Source organism: Toxotes jaculatrix, chromosome 11 (genome assembly GCF_017976425.1).
Source record: "Toxotes jaculatrix isolate fToxJac2 chromosome 11, fToxJac2.pri, whole genome shotgun sequence".
Classification (NCBI taxonomy): Eukaryota; Metazoa; Chordata; class Actinopteri; family Toxotidae; genus Toxotes; species Toxotes jaculatrix.
In genome coordinates this window covers 20208083-20227746 of record NC_054404.1, presented here as the reverse complement: position 1 = coordinate 20227746, position 19664 = coordinate 20208083, and the positions used below count along the sequence as shown (strand labels likewise).

At 42.3% G+C, this 19664-nt stretch overlaps 1 protein-coding gene across 1 annotated transcript in view; it reads left to right on the top strand.

Moving 5' to 3' along the window:
* The window catches only part of LOC121190107 (adhesion G protein-coupled receptor A3), a 140280-nt gene that overhangs the window by 96758 nt on the left and 23858 nt on the right, over positions 1-19664 (top strand). The gene's annotated exons all lie outside the window — the stretch shown is intronic.

Below are 19664 nucleotides of genomic sequence, written 5' to 3'. Positions count from 1 at the left end.
AGCTTTGAAAGATGAATAATGCAACAAAATCATTTCAAAGAATATGGGTGTGGGGGGGTGGAGGGGGTGGAAAGAGAAGGGTGGTGGGGTGGTGGGGGGGTGGGTATGCCTGAAAGGCACAATGCGATATCCAATTCCTGTTGATCCAGATTCTTTTACATTCAGTTCTTATGGGGCTTGTGTGTGTGTGTGTGTGTGTGTGTGTGTGTGTGTGTGTGTGTGTGTAGATGATTAGTCTACAAATAGCATGACAACCCAATACAATTGTCCCTGGGGACTGAGGTTTGGGATATAAAAAGTACATTAATGAGAATCTTTTTGACTTGGCTCAGAGAGAATTACATGGTAGAGAATCACCCTGCGCTGGCTTTGTGATCAGAATGCCAAATATCTGACTCGGGACAGAATGTGTGTGGAAAAACTCAGCACCCTCTAAAGCTTTTGTTTGAGCATATATTATACTCCCCCTGCTGTGGAGTTTGAAAATTGATGGGTGTACGAAACTCATCATTTTGTTTTGCTCGCACTGGAAAGCAGGTCAATTACTGACCTGTTACACTAAAACTAGAGCTACAGATTGTTTCAGATGTGGGTCAGGTAGTGAAAGACAGCACGCCTCGATTCTTTTTCTTTTTTTTCTCCCCCCCTGCACTGAGCTGAACTGGAAACTGTTAGAAAGCAGCCGTTCCAGATTTCAGCACCAGGGACAGTTCCCATGCATTTCTCTGTCTTCCTCCCTTTGACCCCCCTCCACAACCCACCCCCCCCTCCCCTATTCTCCCTCCTGCAGGCGCTGTGTCTGTCTGAAGGAAGGGCTGACTCACTCGTTTACAGCAATGCAGCCTCATCATCTGTCTTCATCACAATGACAAGCCTCTCACCCCCCCAAACCCCTTCTTAACCCCCACCACCACCACCACCACCCCTTATTGTCTCAGACGTAGCTAATTTTATTCTTTTATTTATTAATTTATTCACTGAGGTGATAATGTAGATGGAGTAGTTCCTGCGTTTGATTGCTGCAACGCTCCAGACTGTTTAATATGCAGGAGCAGACCTTTAGAACGAGAGACACACAGAGGGGGTGGCTGGCTTTTGTAAGTATCCAATCATAACAAAGGCCCTAAGGCCACAGTCCAATAAGGTAAGAGCTGTTCAGAGATGTATTCCCATACACTGTATGGGACATAATGAATATGTGAGGCAAAGTGGAAACCTGGAAACAGGAGGCTCTTTGAGTGAGGCTTTGCATCACAGTGACAGTGGAGCAGGTCACCTGTTGGCTAAACATGGTAGAGTCTCATGCAGTGTGGATGTAAATATGGATGTAGGCGTCTGCATTTCAGAGACTGTAATGTTTGTCCAGTGTATTCAAAACCTTTATGTAAGTACAAATACCAGCACCTTCATGTAAAACTAGTAAAAGTCCTGCATTCAAAATTTTAGGTAAACTACAGAACTGTTACTGAGCAAAATATACTTAAAGTATGAAGAGTTGAAGTATTTGTTTTGCAGAAAAGTGTGCCCAGGGACCGAGATGTTATTATATAATACATTGTTAGATTGCTAATACTGATGCATCAGTGAGTTAGTAGCAGTTTCCCATTGTAGCTGACTGAGGTGGAGCAACTTTTAAGTACTTTATCATTTATGCTGATCAGGATTTTAGCCCCATGGTTACCAGCTCAGGGGCTGAGCTCCTTCAGAGCATCACAAAATAAATCTCAGAGGTCATGATATGATCATTGGAATATGAAATAATATAAAACAAAGTTTCTGAACCACATTTACAGTCATTATTGGACTTTTTTTGTGTATGTTATTTTGATGAATCCTGGATATTTTTTATCTATTTGAGCCTCTAACAGTTGTTTAAATGAATCAATCTGAGAAGATGATGAGGGAAACCTCTCTTTTGGTGTAACTGCTAACAATGTCTAACAACTCACAGGCATATGAAGCATGACAAGGGGCTTTTCCATAAGGAGTCACCAACCAGTTGGAGAACCACTGGTTTACTCTGTAGTATTGTGGGTGTGTATTTTAACAAATCTTGTGTCATTCAAGAACCATTCACACAAACAGCTCCACTCTTTAGTGACTTAAGAGAATTTGTCACATTTACCACTTTTAGTTAGAATTTTGTGTTAAGTACGGAGGAAATTGACAAGTGGCCCAGGCCTGTTGTTTGACTACAGAGGTAACAACCTTAAATTCTCACTTATTAACAGCTGGGTTGTGGTCTTTATGTAGGTTGCTTTTCATGGGAGCATCCTCCATTGTAGCTGACAGCATGACAACGTGACCTGTAATGGAACATAGTCTGTGTTCAAACCCAACAGAAAAAAGAAAGAGAGGTTTAGGATAAGAATATGAAAATGTTCTTGCATGAGGCCCGTTGACCTCACTTCTCATTATGAGGTGTCATTGTCTCTCTGTTTCCAAATCGCCACAGACCACAATTCACTTGTCTTCGCTGTTGCTCCTCTTGTCTTGAACCAAACCAACCAAGACAGGATCCCATCTTGATACATTAGTTCTCATTGGCTGAGCCTTCTGCAGGCTTGATAAGAGTGTGACATTACTGCTGACTGCTAGCGCTGACCACAAGCTCTGTCTCCCATACTGAAGAACAAAATACCTGTATAGTAGAATAACTGTGAGAATCCATCCATCCACTCTCTAAACCGCTTATCCTGAGAACACAGGCCTAACCAGGCTGCATTTCACAAATAAAAAAAAATCAGCTTTACTTTGTTTTTTCGAGACATCTCAAAATGGTTATTGCTACATGAATCACTATCATTGTCTCTGAAAAGTCAGTAACTTGGAAGAAATAAAAGATGAATGGACCAAAATTAGAAAGCTTTCTGTGCTTCAGCCTCATCGACACCAACTGATTGTGATATCATTCTTTAAAAAAAAACATCCTCTAAAGTAAGTTATTACTCAAATTCAATCCACATTTGGTGTTTTCTTGTTTAGCAATTATGGCTAACATGCACGTAGTGTAAGTGGTGCTCGACACGTGTTGCTAATTGAAAATAACCTCCCGGCAACTTTCAAATCCTCTGTAGCTCATAACCAGTGTTTTCTTGTTTGTGTCTATTTTTCAACATATAGCATCGTCAGAGTGCTGTCCTCATTAGTCCTTTGTCCACATCTGTGCTTAAGGCAGACATAATGAGACAACAAGCCGTTTTTTGTTGTTCGCCCACAAACAAGCTTAGGCTTCAGCGGGGTTAACTTTATCCTCGCTCCCTGGACTTTTCTATCTCTGAGACATTGTCATGCTAAAGGATCTCTGGTGTGTGTGTGTGTTTTAGGAGATGAAGGGGTTTACAGTGATAATGACGATGACCTGTTTAGATATGCAACCGCGTCTCACAGCACTGTGTTGGCATTCTCTGTTGATATGCATTGTAGTGGGAGGGGAAGAGGGACACGGTGATGACAGACTGTGATGTCTGGGGTTGGGGTGGGGTGTGGGTGTCCTGGTTGTGTGTTAGATGATAGTGGATTAAAAAAAGGAGGTTTGTGTTAGAAGATCAGAGAGCATCATACAATATGCACCTCTTAGCCTCTAGCCCTTCAGCTCTTGGAGGACCAAATATCTCACATGCAGGAAGCATGGCTGCGGATTAGTCTATGTACAGTACTGATGTGTTTAAAATATATCTGTAATAAGTAAGATTTGCAGAGATAAAGATCATTTTATCAATTATGGATTCTGCTGCATAAATAGAAAATAACTGCTGATAGTAAAAGACTATGTGTGAAGCCGTTGTTCAATATTTTGGAGAAATAAACATGTTCGCTTTCTTGCTAAGAATACGAGGAGAAAATCAGTATGATTCTCATGTCTGTCTGTCTATAAATATCTATAGCAGCAGGTTAGCTTAGCTTATTATAAAGACCACTAAACTGGGGAAGCAACTGATGTGGATGCGTCTGCAAGTAGCAAAATCTGCCTACTAGCACATCTAAAAGTCACTAATTAGCACATTATAACTTGTTTGTTTGGGCTGTAATAAAACAGAAGAGTGAAAACAACACGTTGGGATTTTTAAGGTGGGTTATGTGCCAGACTGTTTCTTGGCCAATAGCAGTAAATTGCCAACCTCACTGTGACGACAGACTCTAAGAAGTCTTTGCTTCCAGCCAAGAAATAGTCTGGCACATAACCTCATGTAAAAACACGTCCTTCTTACATTTCCGTTTTAGTACAGATTAAGTAAACGGGATATAAGATGTTCATTAGTGAGCTTTGCAGGTGCTAGTACATGGGTTTAGTTACCTTTGGACAGATACAGACTAGCTGTTTTCCCCTGTTTGTAGTCTTCATGCTAAGCTAAGCTAACTCTCTCATCTTCCCATCTAATTCTTGGCAAGAAAGCAAATTAGCATAGTCGCCAAGAATGCTGAGCTATTCCTTTAATTTGAGTTTGGATAATGCTGTCTCTTGTTTAAATTTTTTTGGTAAAAGCATAAAAAGGTCACTTTTATCAGCCAGAAAATGTGAAATATGATTTAATGTGGATGTAACTGAAAGTATGCACATAGTTTCACAGGATATGAGCGATCAGTGTACGCTACGTATTTCTGTGGTGTTAAACTTTGCCATAATTATGTGGCTTAAGCTAATTCAGCCCATTTAGCATCTTTACCTCACTTGCACTTGTTCCAAACGTGGCAGCTGACAGACGAGCATTAATCCACCTCCATCCATGAGTAGGCAGCCGTGCAGCCTCCTCACCAGCCGCTGACTTAACCGGTTACACTGAGGCTTCGTTGTCTGCTGGGCCGTGTGAACTTAACGGCACACAAGTTGAGGTTTAGCTTAGGTTAATATTTAATAAATGCACTCATGTTCCATTTGTAAGCATTAACTTAAATTTGATGTCAGGCGTGATTACTTTAACACATGGGGATTGGAGGGTGTGAGGGAGCGTGTGTGTGCTCGGCGAAGCCACATTGCCACAGCAGACTGTCTGTTGCCACTGCTCCGATTTAACCTCTCAGCATTTTCTGACTGTGGTGTTGCTTTCGGTGTGAAAGAGGAACGGTCTGGCTCATCCAGCAGCAATCCCAGAACAGAGTGCTGCTGGCCTGTAACCTGACATGTGATGCAGATTGTTTTCTGCCTGACTAATGAGTTCAGAGCTCACAGACCACCATTTATCTCAGACATCAACAGTTTTACCCTGCCATTGCTGGAGTAAGCCAATACTCAGTATTGGCCCTTTCTCTTAACACTCTGCATTGGCCGCTCTATTTTTAATGCAGTGTGTATCCCTCTTTTAGCCTGGATACAAATTGCATTGCTTGAACCTATTGTTATTCAAATTATGTATGCTCCCCAGCTAAGTGTATGAAAGATTATAATAGTGCTGCTTGCAGCAGAAGGGATTGTTGCACTTAATGTGTGTGCATATGCAGTCTGCGAACTATACCATGGCTGTCGGGGGAGCTCAATTTTTATTTTTTTTTTAACTTTATCGTGGTCAGAAACGACAGCTACAGCATTTATAAAGCTGTTTATTTAGCTTTATTTATCATTATTCCTATTAATAAGGATATGAATAGTAAGAATAAAAAAACAGATGAAATGTAGCTGCTGCTGCCTGCTGTGCGTCTTTCAGCACCACAGAGGCGAGAAGAGAGAGAGACACTGTTTATTTCAGTAATAACAATTGGAAAGGAAAACCAAGTTTCCTGTGTCTCAGTAAAAGGACTGACTCTTGTTGCAAAGAAACATTCACAGCTGCAAGCACGCGGGCCTACGTCAGCACATCTGACCACATCAAACCTACACATGGGTATCAAAACCAAACCTCAAACTATGAAATAATATGGCCAACTAAAGCAGATCACAGTATACTATAAGCTCTATATTCTGTAGGTTTTGACACAGCTAATATGTGGATGGAATTTGCAGTGCAAGCATCCAGTTGCTCTTCAAAGTTGATTGACTCAGATTTTTGGTAAATCCAAAATTTGCTAGCAAGCTGCCTTGTGTTCTTTGTGACACATCTGTATGCTGAATGAATAACTATTTCCGTGTGCACACTGAGGGGGAAAGTTTGTTCTTCTGTTTTAAGTTAAAGTGAGTGAGGCTTATGATGCTTTGATGATGATGGCAAGAGTATCATGCAGTGCCTTTATTAACGTGAATTAGCAATGAATCTCCCTCATGCATGAATACATGAATTACATGAATAATAGCCTAATTTTCTGCATGATCCATGATGAGGAAGATACAGAAATATAACAATGCATTGCAAAAATAGCATATTGTCAATATTTTAGCGACAAATCCCTTTTTCAGGGGAGCTCATGTCTTATTATGAGGAGCCAAACTCCCCGTAGCTCCCCTGTAGTTCACACCCTGTGCATATGTGGGTGTGTAATGAAGGGTAATGGGTTATTCGGTGGTCTCACAGTTTTGATGTTGTTTATGTGCAGTCACTTATTAATTGGCAGCCAAAACTGTGTTATGATTTTTATACAGAGTCAAGCTGCTCGCTTGAAATGCAAAACTGTCCTTGCTGACAAGCAGTGTCTATGAAAGATGATGATGCAGTTGCATTTTGATTTTATTTCCAAGTTGATGATCCTGGCACACTTTTTCTCAAACAATTAGTGAGATACTTGGATGAGATGAAAATGAGTTTTGTGTTGTTTTTTTTAATGGCAGTACTGTGAGGACTCACATGCATCTGCTGCACAGTCTATGATTAGTCACAAATGATTAAAATGAAACAGGCTGCACTTTTGCATGTGACAGAGGCCATCTGAGATACATGATTCATGTCCTAGAACACTGTCGCGGTACACACAGTCTCAACCAAACAGTAAATAAGCAAAAGAAAAAAAATAGACTGTTCACATCATAACATGACATCTGATCTGAAATTGTCAATGTTCAAATGCTCCCCCGCCTCCTCTTTCCCCTGTCTCACCAGCTGTTCCCTAGTCGAGAGTGCGACCCTCTCTGAACCCCAGAGACGGCTTGGTAGAAATGAGGGCATGCCGTGTAAACAGCGTCTCTATCTCTCTCTGTCTTTCTCTTTCCCTCTCTCTGCCTCTGTTTGAGTTCCTGTCACTGGCTTTCAATTGGGTTGTTGTATTTGTGCGCTGCATTTAACTGAACCGGACAGCACCTCATTTGCACAATGCAGGGGCAGTCTAGACAAACACATTAAGAGCTTATTTTTTTTTCTCTAATAGGGCGGTGTAGAAAGTGATCCAGCCCTGTGGCTGGCTGCATGTTTGGCTGGCTGGCTGTCTGCGTGTCCACCTCTGTTGTCAGCCAAGACGGCAGCTCCCAGAATGCCCCTCCATTTCGCTGGTGCTGCTGCTGCCAGACCCTGATTAGCAAAAGTATATCACCACAAAAACAGAAAAGGCCGAGGGTTAAAGGCGACAGTCATTTTCATAATAGACTTGAAAAATGAAACTCTCGCAAAGGCTTTATTATACATCATGGTCTTTTCCTCTACTACCGACTATGGTCAACATGACCTCTGATGTTTGACCTTGTGTCCTTATCTCTTTGTAAAAGTGCATTCTTCTCCTCAGCATACCAGGAGAGTACAACCATGCCCTGCAGTCGCATCTTTTTTTTTTAAATCTACTGTAAGGGTGTGGAGCTGCTGCTGATGCTGCTGGTTGCAAGGCTTGTAATTAGGGAGCAGCTATTGATGCAGTGTGGCCCCCTGTGCACTCCCAGGAGGAAGATAAGGACAGCAGAAGATGAGACGTGTAATTTAAGGGGGGGGGGGTCGATAGCATGACAGATGAAGGGGTATATCTTTTGGCAAGGGCTGTTAAGAGCCCTTCAGATTTTTAGTGAGAGGTATCAGTTTTATACTTTCTTTTCAGGATTTGATGTTAATATGTACATTTCATATTATCCAGGATTGTACACCTGTGTTGGATACAGTGAAGCTGCTGAGGATTTGTTAGATTAGACCCAGCCTCGCAAATTGGTGGCAATTTTCCATTTTTTGATTTTCAATCATGAACTACAAGACTACCTGATCATACCTTGGACAGACAGTTCCACAGACGGAGCAGTTCAAACATGCATTTCTGTGCTCTGAGAGGATGCACCATTCAGTTTAACAAGCAAGGAGCAACCTTTAAGGATCAGGCTGGTGTTTTTTTTCTTTTGTCTACAAATCCCATGAAAAGATCTCAACCAAGGATGAACTGCTCCTGCTAATGAGTATGACCTGTGTAGCCAAAGCCTGATAGATATGTAGCTTGCTCCTCTGTGACGCAGAGCCCCATTGCACAGTAATGTTTGTTAAAAACTGCTGTGCCCAACTGTTTAAGGGAATTACTTGACCCTTTTGTATATGTAACTATAAATTTGTGTCCAGTTTTTAAAGATTTATGTTTCCATTAGAATCAGATGGACGTGGGAGTGAGGGCCACAGACAGTGCAGGGACGTAGGAAAGTATAGAGAGACGGCACATTATTGGCTTTGGTCTTTTCAGGAGTTTTGTTGACTATGGGAACTGCGCAGGATGATGCCAGCCTCATCCTTGAAAGGCGCTTGGAACTGAATATTTTGGCTACTTGGGTCTTTTCTCACATGGGCATGGCATTATAACTCAGCAGGACCCTAGTTGTCATTCTGAACCATGGGTTGGACCTTGACAGTGGTTGGTGGATGGGACAGGTCAAAGGGTTTAAAAGAAAGAAAACTGCAGTAACATATCAGGTAAGTTGCTAAAAGTCAACTCAAGCCAAATTTATTTGCAAAACCAAATATCACACAGTGTGTCTCACAGTGCCTTACAGGCTCAGGGCGGCAACAAGGAATAACTCCTCAAACAACCTCAGCACATTAAGGAAAAAAAGGACAGAACCTCAGGAGAGTCTATACAAAGAGAGATTCCCCCTCTCTGGACAGCTGGGTGTGCAACTGCAGCTATAGGTGGAAAAAAAATACCTGTTAAAAATGTAGAAAATTGTAACACTAATACTGAAGTATCACAAAATACAAGAACAGGATTATACTAAAAAGAACAGCATGATCATAAAATCTCTAATACAACATAAGAAGTTCAATTAAGTAAATCTAAAGTGTCCTATGAAATAAGTCCATGACAGATCCAATATCAGCACAGCTGGGTGGGTTCAGTGGGCAAGTCAGGGAAACAGGGAGGTAGTTTGAAAGATGAAGGAGGCCCAACTCTTCCAGACACTGTACTATAGCTTTCCCTTGGTGCTGCAGAGCACAGCTATGCTAGCTTGATGGATGGCAATAGAGATTCTTTTAAAAGGAAAACATTCCCCATTGGGTTTATCTCCAACGTTGAGTGGCATTGTATCCTTGAGTGTTTTCTCTGTGCATCTATCTTAGTTTGAGCTCATGTGTTTCTGTAGCCATGTGTGTTCGAGAGGATGTCAGAGCGGGTGAAGATATGTCTGAAAGCATGTATGTCGGAGTGAATTACACAACCATAGATCTTTGTATCGGCCTGTTTCATCTTCAAAGCTCGCTCAAAAATCGCCTTTTCCAAAATCCCATTCCACACGGGTGAGCGATGCGCTCTGCTATCAAAGGTGAAAACTAATCTGGGTGTTGAAATTCCCTCCTCTTTCACTGTCCTGACACGTTGCCTTTGCCTTACAAATGACTCTAACGAGATGCAAACATGTAAATTGGCGGTGAAGGAGATGGAGTGTCCACTTAGGTCTAAATGGCACAGATAGCACAACTGTCAGATGGTAAAATGGAACTGGGCTGAGATCACGGCGAGCAATCTGTAATCAAAAATGGAGGAAAATTGCATTGCGGTTAGAGAGATGGGGAAAGAGACCGAGGGAGAGATCTGAGTCAGACATAACGTAGCTTCCTGGGCTGACGGGGTAATGATTTACCTATCTGTCCTTCTCTCTCCATCTGTCTCCACGGTATTCGTCGACGTAATGCTATCACTCTTCATCTCCTTATCTCCCCTATCACTGCTTTTCATTGTTGTCCCTGCTACAAGCTGTTTTCTGTTAGATGCACCACATAACATATTCTTCATGCATTTATTCTTTGCATGGTTGACTGCATTCATTCAAGAGCATCCCTCACCCCCCTTCTCTCTCAGCACCTCTGTCTCAGGGGGCTAAATGCCGTCACAGTTAGAGAACATGGCAGCAACAGTCCAGCACTGGTTACACTCCCTGACAGCGCCGCAAACAACATCACGACAAGGCCATACATTTTTTTAAGGTGTTTATTTTTTCAGGGAGGCAGTGGCAGGACCCCGTACCTGCAAACATGCTTTCTATTCCAAAAAGCTGGGGTAAAAATATGGTTTCTATGGCGATGCGATGAATACAGAGCCATCAAATGCCCAACATTACACAACTGCTTTTCATGCAGTCAGCCAACACGAGGAGGGCTGTTATAGGTTTGTACTGGAGACAGAGAAAGAGCACATGAAAATGGTGGACAGCAACAGATGTGTGTATGTGTGTGTGTGTGTGTGTGTGTGTGTGTGTGTGTGTGTGTGTGTGTGTGTGTGTGTGTGTGTGAGAGAGAGCTCTGTAAATGCACCAGCTCAGCGCCGTTAAGCACCACACAGGCTAACGTAAGCTTATTCACCCGCTGAGACCTCCATTGCCAGAGAGCGATGCGTTCTGTTAGAGAGGCTGTTGTTTGCATTGTGTTGCTTGCAGAGTGCATCCTCTCTCTGCCGCGCCGTCCTTAAGTGTTAACAGTGCAGAACCTGTGGAGCGCTGCCCTATTCTGGTCCATTGTTACGGGAGAAAAATGGCATGTTTTGGTACAACGTATCGACCTGCAAGGGAATGAGGTGTGGACTGGTTTAATGTATGCTCCCACTCTGTGTGCTGAACAGGATGTCGTCTCAGGGAGCCGAGAACAGAGCAGCGTGAGCTGCGTGTGTAAGAGGGCTGAGGTGTTTGTGGCATGTCTTCTGTTTCTATGCCCGTGAATATGAGTGTGCGTGTGTCTGTGTGCCCACATGTGAACACACGCAGAGCCACATCCATTGAGCATTCTGTAGTGTGTCGCGATTGGAGGAGATGAGTCACCCCTCTCAGACAGCACCTACCAAGCATCTCTCGCTCTTTCCCTCTGTCATACACACACACGTGCAAAGACGATCAGAGACATGTTGGTGAGCCGAGCAGAGTTTCAGGCTTGCTCATAAATTCACTTTTAAACAAAGCAGAATAAATCCTGTTCAAGAGGTTAGTCTCATTTCAGCCTTGTTGCTCCACATTTTTTTTTGTTGTAATCTCCCTTAAGATTTATTTTGATTGATTCATGTTCTCAGAACGAGGAAATGAAAGGTTTTCTCACAAGTATGGTGGAGCAGGGCTGTGGCTCGAATCCAGTGTTTGCAATGAAAAATCTCTGCAAGAAACAAAGGTTTGGTTCTGATAGCTGGTGCCTTTTTGGACTTGGTTCCGGGTTGGAAAAATACCTGGATTCACTGAGCTCTGAGGCGACCAAAGGAAACCTTTCATCACTCTTTGCTCATTTTTATTAACAGAAAGCAGCATACAAAACTTTCAGGTAGCAGGCTTCTCATTTTTAACTGTCATTTGTCTGTGTTGAAATGACAACTTGTGTCAGCAGTAGCTTTGAGTAATATCCCTAAAAGTAAAACTTGGCTATTGTCTAATTAGCATGCCCTTTGAAAGCTGGTGTCTTTACTCCAACAAAAGTGAGCTTTTCTAGGGAGAAGACCACTCTGTGATTATAAATGGGCTGTTGCTGTGTGCCCATTCCTACTAACTAAACTAACAGTATGCATTAGTTGTCAGAGTGTACTATTTTTGTAATTATTATGACAAAAAACATCAGAATTGACTGTTTTTGACTCAGGACACATCTGCCAACGGGCGTCAAACTGCTGCTGCCGTTGCAATTTAGAAATCACACAGAGAAAATGATAATAATAAAATAAATAAGGTTTAATTCTCTTTCTCTGGTGGTGGTGGCTTAGCAGACAGGCTATCGATTAATCACGGGATGGGTGGTTTGATCCCTGTTTCCTCATGTCCACATGTTCCTGTCCTCTCCCGTGGCCGTCTCACACAGTCCTGCCATTCTTTTTTGAACATTTTACAATTGTTCGCTTCTCCTACAGTTTGTTTGTGCATTGCATTGTCGGACAAATAGTAGTGCATATCAACAGTACAGTTTTTGGTATGTACATTGACTTTGTTGAGTACACCTATTTCTGTTGTACTACAGTACTTAGAATTAATATATAGCACGGCCCTAAGACAGAAAGGTTGCAGCTACAGGTTTTTAACATTAATGCAGTTGAAATTTTAGTCTCTTTGCTTTCTGAGGCAACAAAATTTGATCTCGTCTGAATCTATGAGTTTTAGTTATTCATAACATAAGTTATGAAATTTGAAAGCTCAAGCCAAATAAGGGATGTGAATAGATTTGAATTCGATATCAGTTGCAGATCTGATAAAATGCTGTAGCACTACTGTACCCTGCACTACTGTACATGAAACATGACGGTGTGCCAGAGAGTCTTTGAGAAAAAGCCCCTCAGTGCCCAGTTGTGGCAGTGGAGGTAATCAGTAAAAACCAAACAGCCTGTCAGATTGGGTGGCCAATGTGTTTAACAGAATGAGTGTGAAAGGAGGCATCATGCCCAGCAAATCTTCCTCAGGTAAATAAAAGCTAAAGAAAGAAAGAGATTAGAGTCATTCCAGTGTCTCTGCCCTATATTAAAAAGCAATCTTCTCCCTGCTTTCACATTTGTTCGTATTGATTCATTCTGTTCATAGCAGACTGGAGTATTCGCATCTCTTTGTTCTAGATGTGGGGTGGGGTTGGGGTTTGGGGCTGCCTACAGTGAATTATGAGCTTGTACTCTGTTTGCAAGGTTGAGTAGTGCACAAGGCTCATTTATTTGATAGCCATGCTTTAAATATCTCTGCAGAACAGCGATTACAATAACTTCTGTATAGGAATCTGAATAGCCTAAAGCTAAATACAACACTTCTAATCTGAGACTCTAGAGAAATTAATGGTAATGAAACAATACCCCCTTGATGTTTGAGGAGATAAATACAGCACGACTCATATGGCTGAACCTCAAATGACGGTGCTCATCTAGAGAGGCTTCATCTTTATGCCAAGCGAAGTTCCTCCTCAGCTCATAATGCTTGTTGATTTGATGGATGTGTACTTGATTCCACGTGATTTTGATTGCTCGTTTCACGGTGGGCCTCGTTTGCCTCCGCTGTTGAACATTTGCCGGCCAAGGTGCTGATTACGAGCATGAACGTATCTCAAAGCTACGAGCTGAGTGACAGCCACAAGGTACCGCTGAAACATTGATGACCTGCGTTAATGGTGCATGACCGTTTTTCTGACTGCTGTCAAGTCCAGAGGTTATTCTGTCCCGCCACTGTCCTGTCTCTCTCTGTTATCTGGCGGTGTATGGGCCAGCCACAGTGGGTTTGATTTGCACACTCACTCCGGTTCTGTTCCAGCCTTCGCACAGCCACTCAAGGATGATAAAATACAGTGCTGGATGGGAGCTGGGAGCCAGGAACCCGCAGGCTGTTCACTAGAGGATTTTAATTTTGTTTTTCTCTCACCCCCTTTCTCTTCCCTCTCTGCCACAATGTTTGTGCATTCTTGCGTGCACCAATGTGATTACAACAGGGAAAGGAGCACATTTGTGAGGACATATGTCACAGATTGGCTTACAGATTCTGCGGTTTCAACAGCGTCAATTAAAAACAAAATGCATTAAATTTGCAAAGACCTGGGAATAATTTGCCTTGTAGGTTCTACAGGTTGTGCAGTTCATCATAACAACCAGTCACTGGGCTAAAGCAAGATACTGAGCCTGTAAGTCCTCTCAGATCAGCAGTGTATTTGTCCCATTTTATTCGGCAGGCCTGATAACCTTGCGCCCACTGTGCCTGTGTGCTGAGATTATGGATCAAGTTTAATTGACTCCGGTAATCTGATTTTGGCATGGGGAGGGGAGGATCCTGGATTAAAGTTGTAACTACAACACAAACAGGGGATTGGGGGCCTGTTTAGCTGCCGAGGCTAGCGGACAATGGAGGCATGTTTAGACGTAACATGCCAGTTCTAATCCAGAATGGGCCAAGATAAGCTGCCCTGTATGGTAATATTGTTGCCTGGCTGTAATGAATTGCACTGTCAGAGGGTCGGTCACATTGCGCTGCTGCACAGACACAGTAATAAAGTGGCCACGGTGCTGTGATGTAATACGATAGCAATAATGGTCATAACTGGAGTGGAGGAATCGCATTTGAAGCTGGCTGCTCCTGTCCCTAGCTGACATTCTGCTGTTCGCTTCTGCAAGGAAAAGTACAACAGGGAAGAGTTGCTCAGAGCGTGCTGCGAGCTACCCCAGTGGCCTATCAGTCATCATGACAGCCAGGTCAACAAGGGAGCTGCAACTTTATAGTCTGCATCTGTTGCACAGCACCGTGACATCTATACACAACTTAAACATACAGGAGTCAATGTAGAACTCCACTGTAGCAGGCTGTAAGAGACACGAAGGCAAGAAAATCAACACATGCGGTAAAGAAAATGATTAATGACTTGATAATAACAACAAAGGTGAAAAGCTGGAGTACATTGAGTCAGTACAAGAATTGTTCATTCATCCCACTCGAGCCCTCTCTTCTGAATGCGCTGCAGCAGTTTGCCCCACGTCACCCCAGGAGCATAAGCACTGCTTCTAGGAGCCATATGAACAATTTGTTCAGGGTACCCACCAGTCCACCTCGCCATTTTTCTTCAGGTCGATCCATCTGCTGAAAGGGACACACTCCCTTCATCCTTCCTCCTTATTTCCTCCCATTCTCTCTCGCAGACAGAGTCTGCGGTCTTTTTTTAACCTTTATATGTCCGGGGAAGGGTTCTGCTGAGCATGCACGCTCCATTCCAGCTTTGCCCTTCTTCGTTTTTATACAGTGCTGCTGTACAGTATACACTGCCCCATAAAATGGCAGTTCCTCTGCTGTTGGCCAGCGAGCAGCTGTTCAGCACCTTGCACAAGGGGACATATATAGTTGTAGAATAAGGGCTGTTACTCATTCCTACTTCAGCCAGCCCGTCCTTCTTTGGCTGGTCTGGAAGCTGCCCAGTCCACCAGCACTTCATCTGGAAATATTTGTCAGACTCTCTAATTATGTTGCATAGTTTTGGTATTCCTTAGGAGAACTGAGGGAGGAGGGTGAGGCAAAGCTACTGCATGAGGTGAAAGAGACAGGTGCATGCCGGTGTTATAAAATCTACGGGAAGTTAGTCATTGTAGTGTGACCCGCTGATTTGGCCTGCAATTAGTGTTAAAAAATGGCACACCTTGTCAGAGTCATAACTCAGTCAAATCTAAATGCACAGACATGAGAGGCATATTTTTAGATTCATGGGGACAAAGTAAGAAATACAAGGATATGAAATTTCTTAAAAACAAACCTCAAAACCTCTGCTTTAACAATCAATGCCACAGTTAAACCTACAGCTAAAGATTATTTTCATTGTTAATTTTCATTGTTAATTAATCTGTCAATTGTTTTTTTTTATTAAGTTTTTGTTTGTTTGTTAAACACCAGCAAATACTGAAAATCCATATATAATTTAATATATATAATATATTATATATAACTTCCAATCAACCATCAACCATCCAGAATCCAAAGACAGTTGATTTACTGTCATAGAAGACTAAGAATAAGTTGATTGACTAAGTGCTGTGTGTAATGCAGAAAAGTAAAGTATTGGGTAATGAAATGTGTCTCTTTTCTCAGATATTGATAAGAATAATAATTAATTAATCTCAGTGATTAAAAAAAAACAGACAAATGATGTTTTCTAAACACTGAGCAGTCTTTGCCTTCCAAGTAGCACAGTCTTGTGCTACTTGCACAAATGCTCCTATCACTGAACGTGTTAATATCTTCTGCAGCAGTAAATCCAGACCTCAGCAGGCCCTGTGTGTGAATGTACTGCCCCGCTGTTCAGATATGAAGACCTTTCCTGCTTCTGCAGCTTTACTCTCACCTGATTCTTAGCTCCAATATTGACAGCTAAGCTTGGATGGACTTGTTCGCCTGTCTTGGTTCAGCTGGGTGCTGGAAACTGTACATTCTGTTGTTTGCAGGGCTTTTAGGCTTTTAATCAGTTACCAATTTGCATGGTACTAACTCTAAATGTGCTTCATGTATCTAGTCCATACACGCTGAGAAAGTCAACAAATTAAGTACACAGAAAAATGCCAGCATGCATGCTGAAATTGCTTAATTTCTGACTTTGGTGTTAATGGGAACACCACTGTCTCACAATGCAGTGTTTGACAGAAATGGAGCAGCTAAAAGAGTGAAAATGTGGTAAACAATGATGTGCATAATTTTTTTTTTTTTTTAAATTGGCAGTAGCACTTAAAGTTGCAGCCCAGTTATACACTAAATGCCAACATACGACTTTTTAGTAATAAAGCACTGTGGCACACATATGGTTTTGTGAGTAAACACTTCCAAGATGCATGACATCTTACGGATTTTGAGAAAAGCTGCTCAGCACACAGCTGTGGGCTGGTGAGCTTTATTTGTTGGGGGTGAGAAATGGTTAGAGACTCTGGAGGCGAGAGGCTGACATTCTCAGCCAACGTTATAAGCCCAGTGATGATGATAATATGTCCCATGAGAACATTTGACTTCCTCCCTCACACCTAAAGCCATTTAACTGTAGCTGCTGTCGCTCACCATGTGACGCTTCGCATTGAAGTGTTCGATATGTCGGAGCACGGTTTAGTTTCCGAAGCTGATTCCCTCTGAAACATTTTCTCTTTGACCTTTAGTTAAGTTGGTGTTTGTGTGGGGTTATTTCTCGTGATCTGAACTCCTATGAAGAGCTATTTCCTCTTTAAGTATATAAATCAGCTTACTGACTTAAAAGCTTCATTTCAGCAGGATTTCTTGCTGATGCTTCGGGCCCTGATTTTTTTTTTTTTCCTTTTTTTTTTCAGCAACATCAATTCATTGAGCTGTAATTAACACCAGCTTTCATTGTCCCTCCATGACATCGCTCCGAGGACAAATACAAACTTAATAATTCCCTGTAAATCTGTAACTACCAAATTATGTGAAGCTGTGTACAATGTTGGAACGTGTTTGTCACGTTGTGTTTTCCCCCAGAAGGCCCTCTCTCCCAGTGTTCTTTCTTTCTCTCCTGCTGATATTTTTTTCTTCCTCTATATGTCCATGCGCTACTGATCTTTCTTCCACCAGTTAGTATTAAAACTGCTCTCGTCAACCATGGTGGTGCAGTTGGTTGCTCTGTAGCCTCACAGCAAGAAGGGGGTGGGTTCGAACTTGTTGAACAGCTGGGGCCTTTCTGTGTCCTCCTGCATGATCCTTTGCCCCGTAGACCATAACACCCATAATTCCCTGCTCAACCTCACAGTTAATCTCTACCTACCTTCTCACCTTTTACTGTAACGCTATTGAATACAACATACTGTAAGGGGTGATGCAGTCACGCCCTTGTAATTCAGTAAAATCGAAACTCTTTCTCTCTGGCGGTGGATTCCATGTGCATAAACAGATACGTTAGCCTGCAGGAAGATGAATAAAGAACAATGAAGCAAGCCATTTGTGCCGAACCTCTGACCAAGGTTTAATGTCGGTTTAAAGTACTTTCTCTTGCAGTGTTGAGATTTTCACTTTAAACCCGTTCATTATACTGTAGCCCACGCAGTTTCACAGAAAGGGAAAGCTGACCGGATCCCTTTTCATTTCTTAAATGTCGACAAACTGTAAGTTTGACTCTTTCAAGATCATATGACGACCAGCAAACCACCAAAGATCTTCAGCTGTCACGCTGTGGAGGAAAATGAACAGTTCTCCCTGGACTGAATGGTTATGAATCAGTAGCTAATGATTTTATAAGATTGATTTTTATGAGACTGATTTTTATTGGACTGATTTAAAAAGCTTTTTCCAGCTGGCTGTTTTAATATGAGAACCCTGCAAAATCATGTGAGCTCATTACCTGGCCATGCTAACGTTTGCAGCTTACATTAGAACAGATAAACACACTGTTAAATCCATTCCTTACAGCTTTGCTTTTGTTTTGCCCTTGTTGGTTGTCTCTCACTAGAAATCCAAAGCTTGACAGGCTTTCTGTTGCTAAGCTTTATACATGATTAGAGTAACATTTTCCTGGGAGGATGAGTTAAGCAGCCATTGATGACGCTAAAATTTCTGGTTGGCGTGACTGTGAGACTAAATGGTTATCTTTTATTTATACATACAGTATTTATGTGTTAAATCTGTGAAGACCAACCTGCACAAGGTATACCCTGCCTCTCACTCTATTGTGATGGATGGATGGATTTTATGTTTGCAGTTTTCAGTAAATAAAAGATGTGGGTAGCTAGCAAAGAAATAAAAAGCCAGATTTAAGAGTCCATACACAAAGACTCAGTCTCCAGTAATCCAAGGAAAGACCAAGTGATCCCTTGGAAATGTGACAACACCACCAGAGCAGTGACTGCTTATACATCCAAAAAAGACCACAACAGCCTTTATTAGACTCAGTGATGAGGGTTGGACTGAGTGTCTCTACCACACACTCTCCTGCTCTACATCTCCCCAGTGTCCTGTCCCCCAAACCTTTCATTTCAACTCAGGCCACTACTTTACAACTGAGCTTATACATATAAATGCTCAGTTGAAGGTCGTGACCCCTCACAGGCCCCGACAGGCACATCAGCCTTTGGATAAACACGGAAAGAGAATATCCCACTTGGCTACTCACAGAGACAATGATGGAGTCCGACAGCGTGTATGTGGATCACTCTCACAGACACAAACTCACACTGAGCTGCTGGGGTTATGGAGATAAGGCGCACTTTATTCAGCAGCGTCAACACGATGGAGGCTAAATCGTGACGTCACTGTGGGCTCCACGCCTGCCTGTGGCAAAGTGAGGGCAGTCGAGTGCATGAGAAGTGAGGGTACTGATTTTTCCATACCTTGTTTTGTCTCTTAATACATGTAAAGCGTACAGATACAGGGATAAACTGAAGTATTAAAAAGTTGTCTGCAGTCTTAGAGTTTAAAGCCGTAGCTGTCACAGTGTGTGCTGTAAGAGCTGAAGAAGATGGTCTTGTAGACTTCATGTAGAATGAATTACAAAGCAAATCGACTGTGATGTTGATGAGGGCTTAATGAGCATCTGTTAACAATGTGTCTTTTAGAGACAGAAACAGCGACTTAACTTTTTCATTTTCGTTCTGTTTTCATTTTTCCCTTTCTTTTTTTTTCTTCTTTTTTTGCACAGCTCCTATCCTATCCTCCTAAATTTTTGCTTTGCTTTTTATGTTGGCAGACTAGGAAGCTTATGCTATTGTTGCATTCAGCCGCTCCGGCTAAGAGTGTCAGCTAAATGCCTGAAATGCAAAATGTAAATGCAGGGGGAAGAATATTCGCTCGACAGGGTTGTTACTCTTTTATGCTGATTTGGACAGCATTCTAACTCGAAGACATTTCCTCGACATTCATTTGTATTTTGCTTGTATATCTCGTCGGCGCACCATACCGCGCCTATGCATATGGAGAGCTCATCATCTTCGTCTTTGGGTGGATTGTCGGTGTTGCC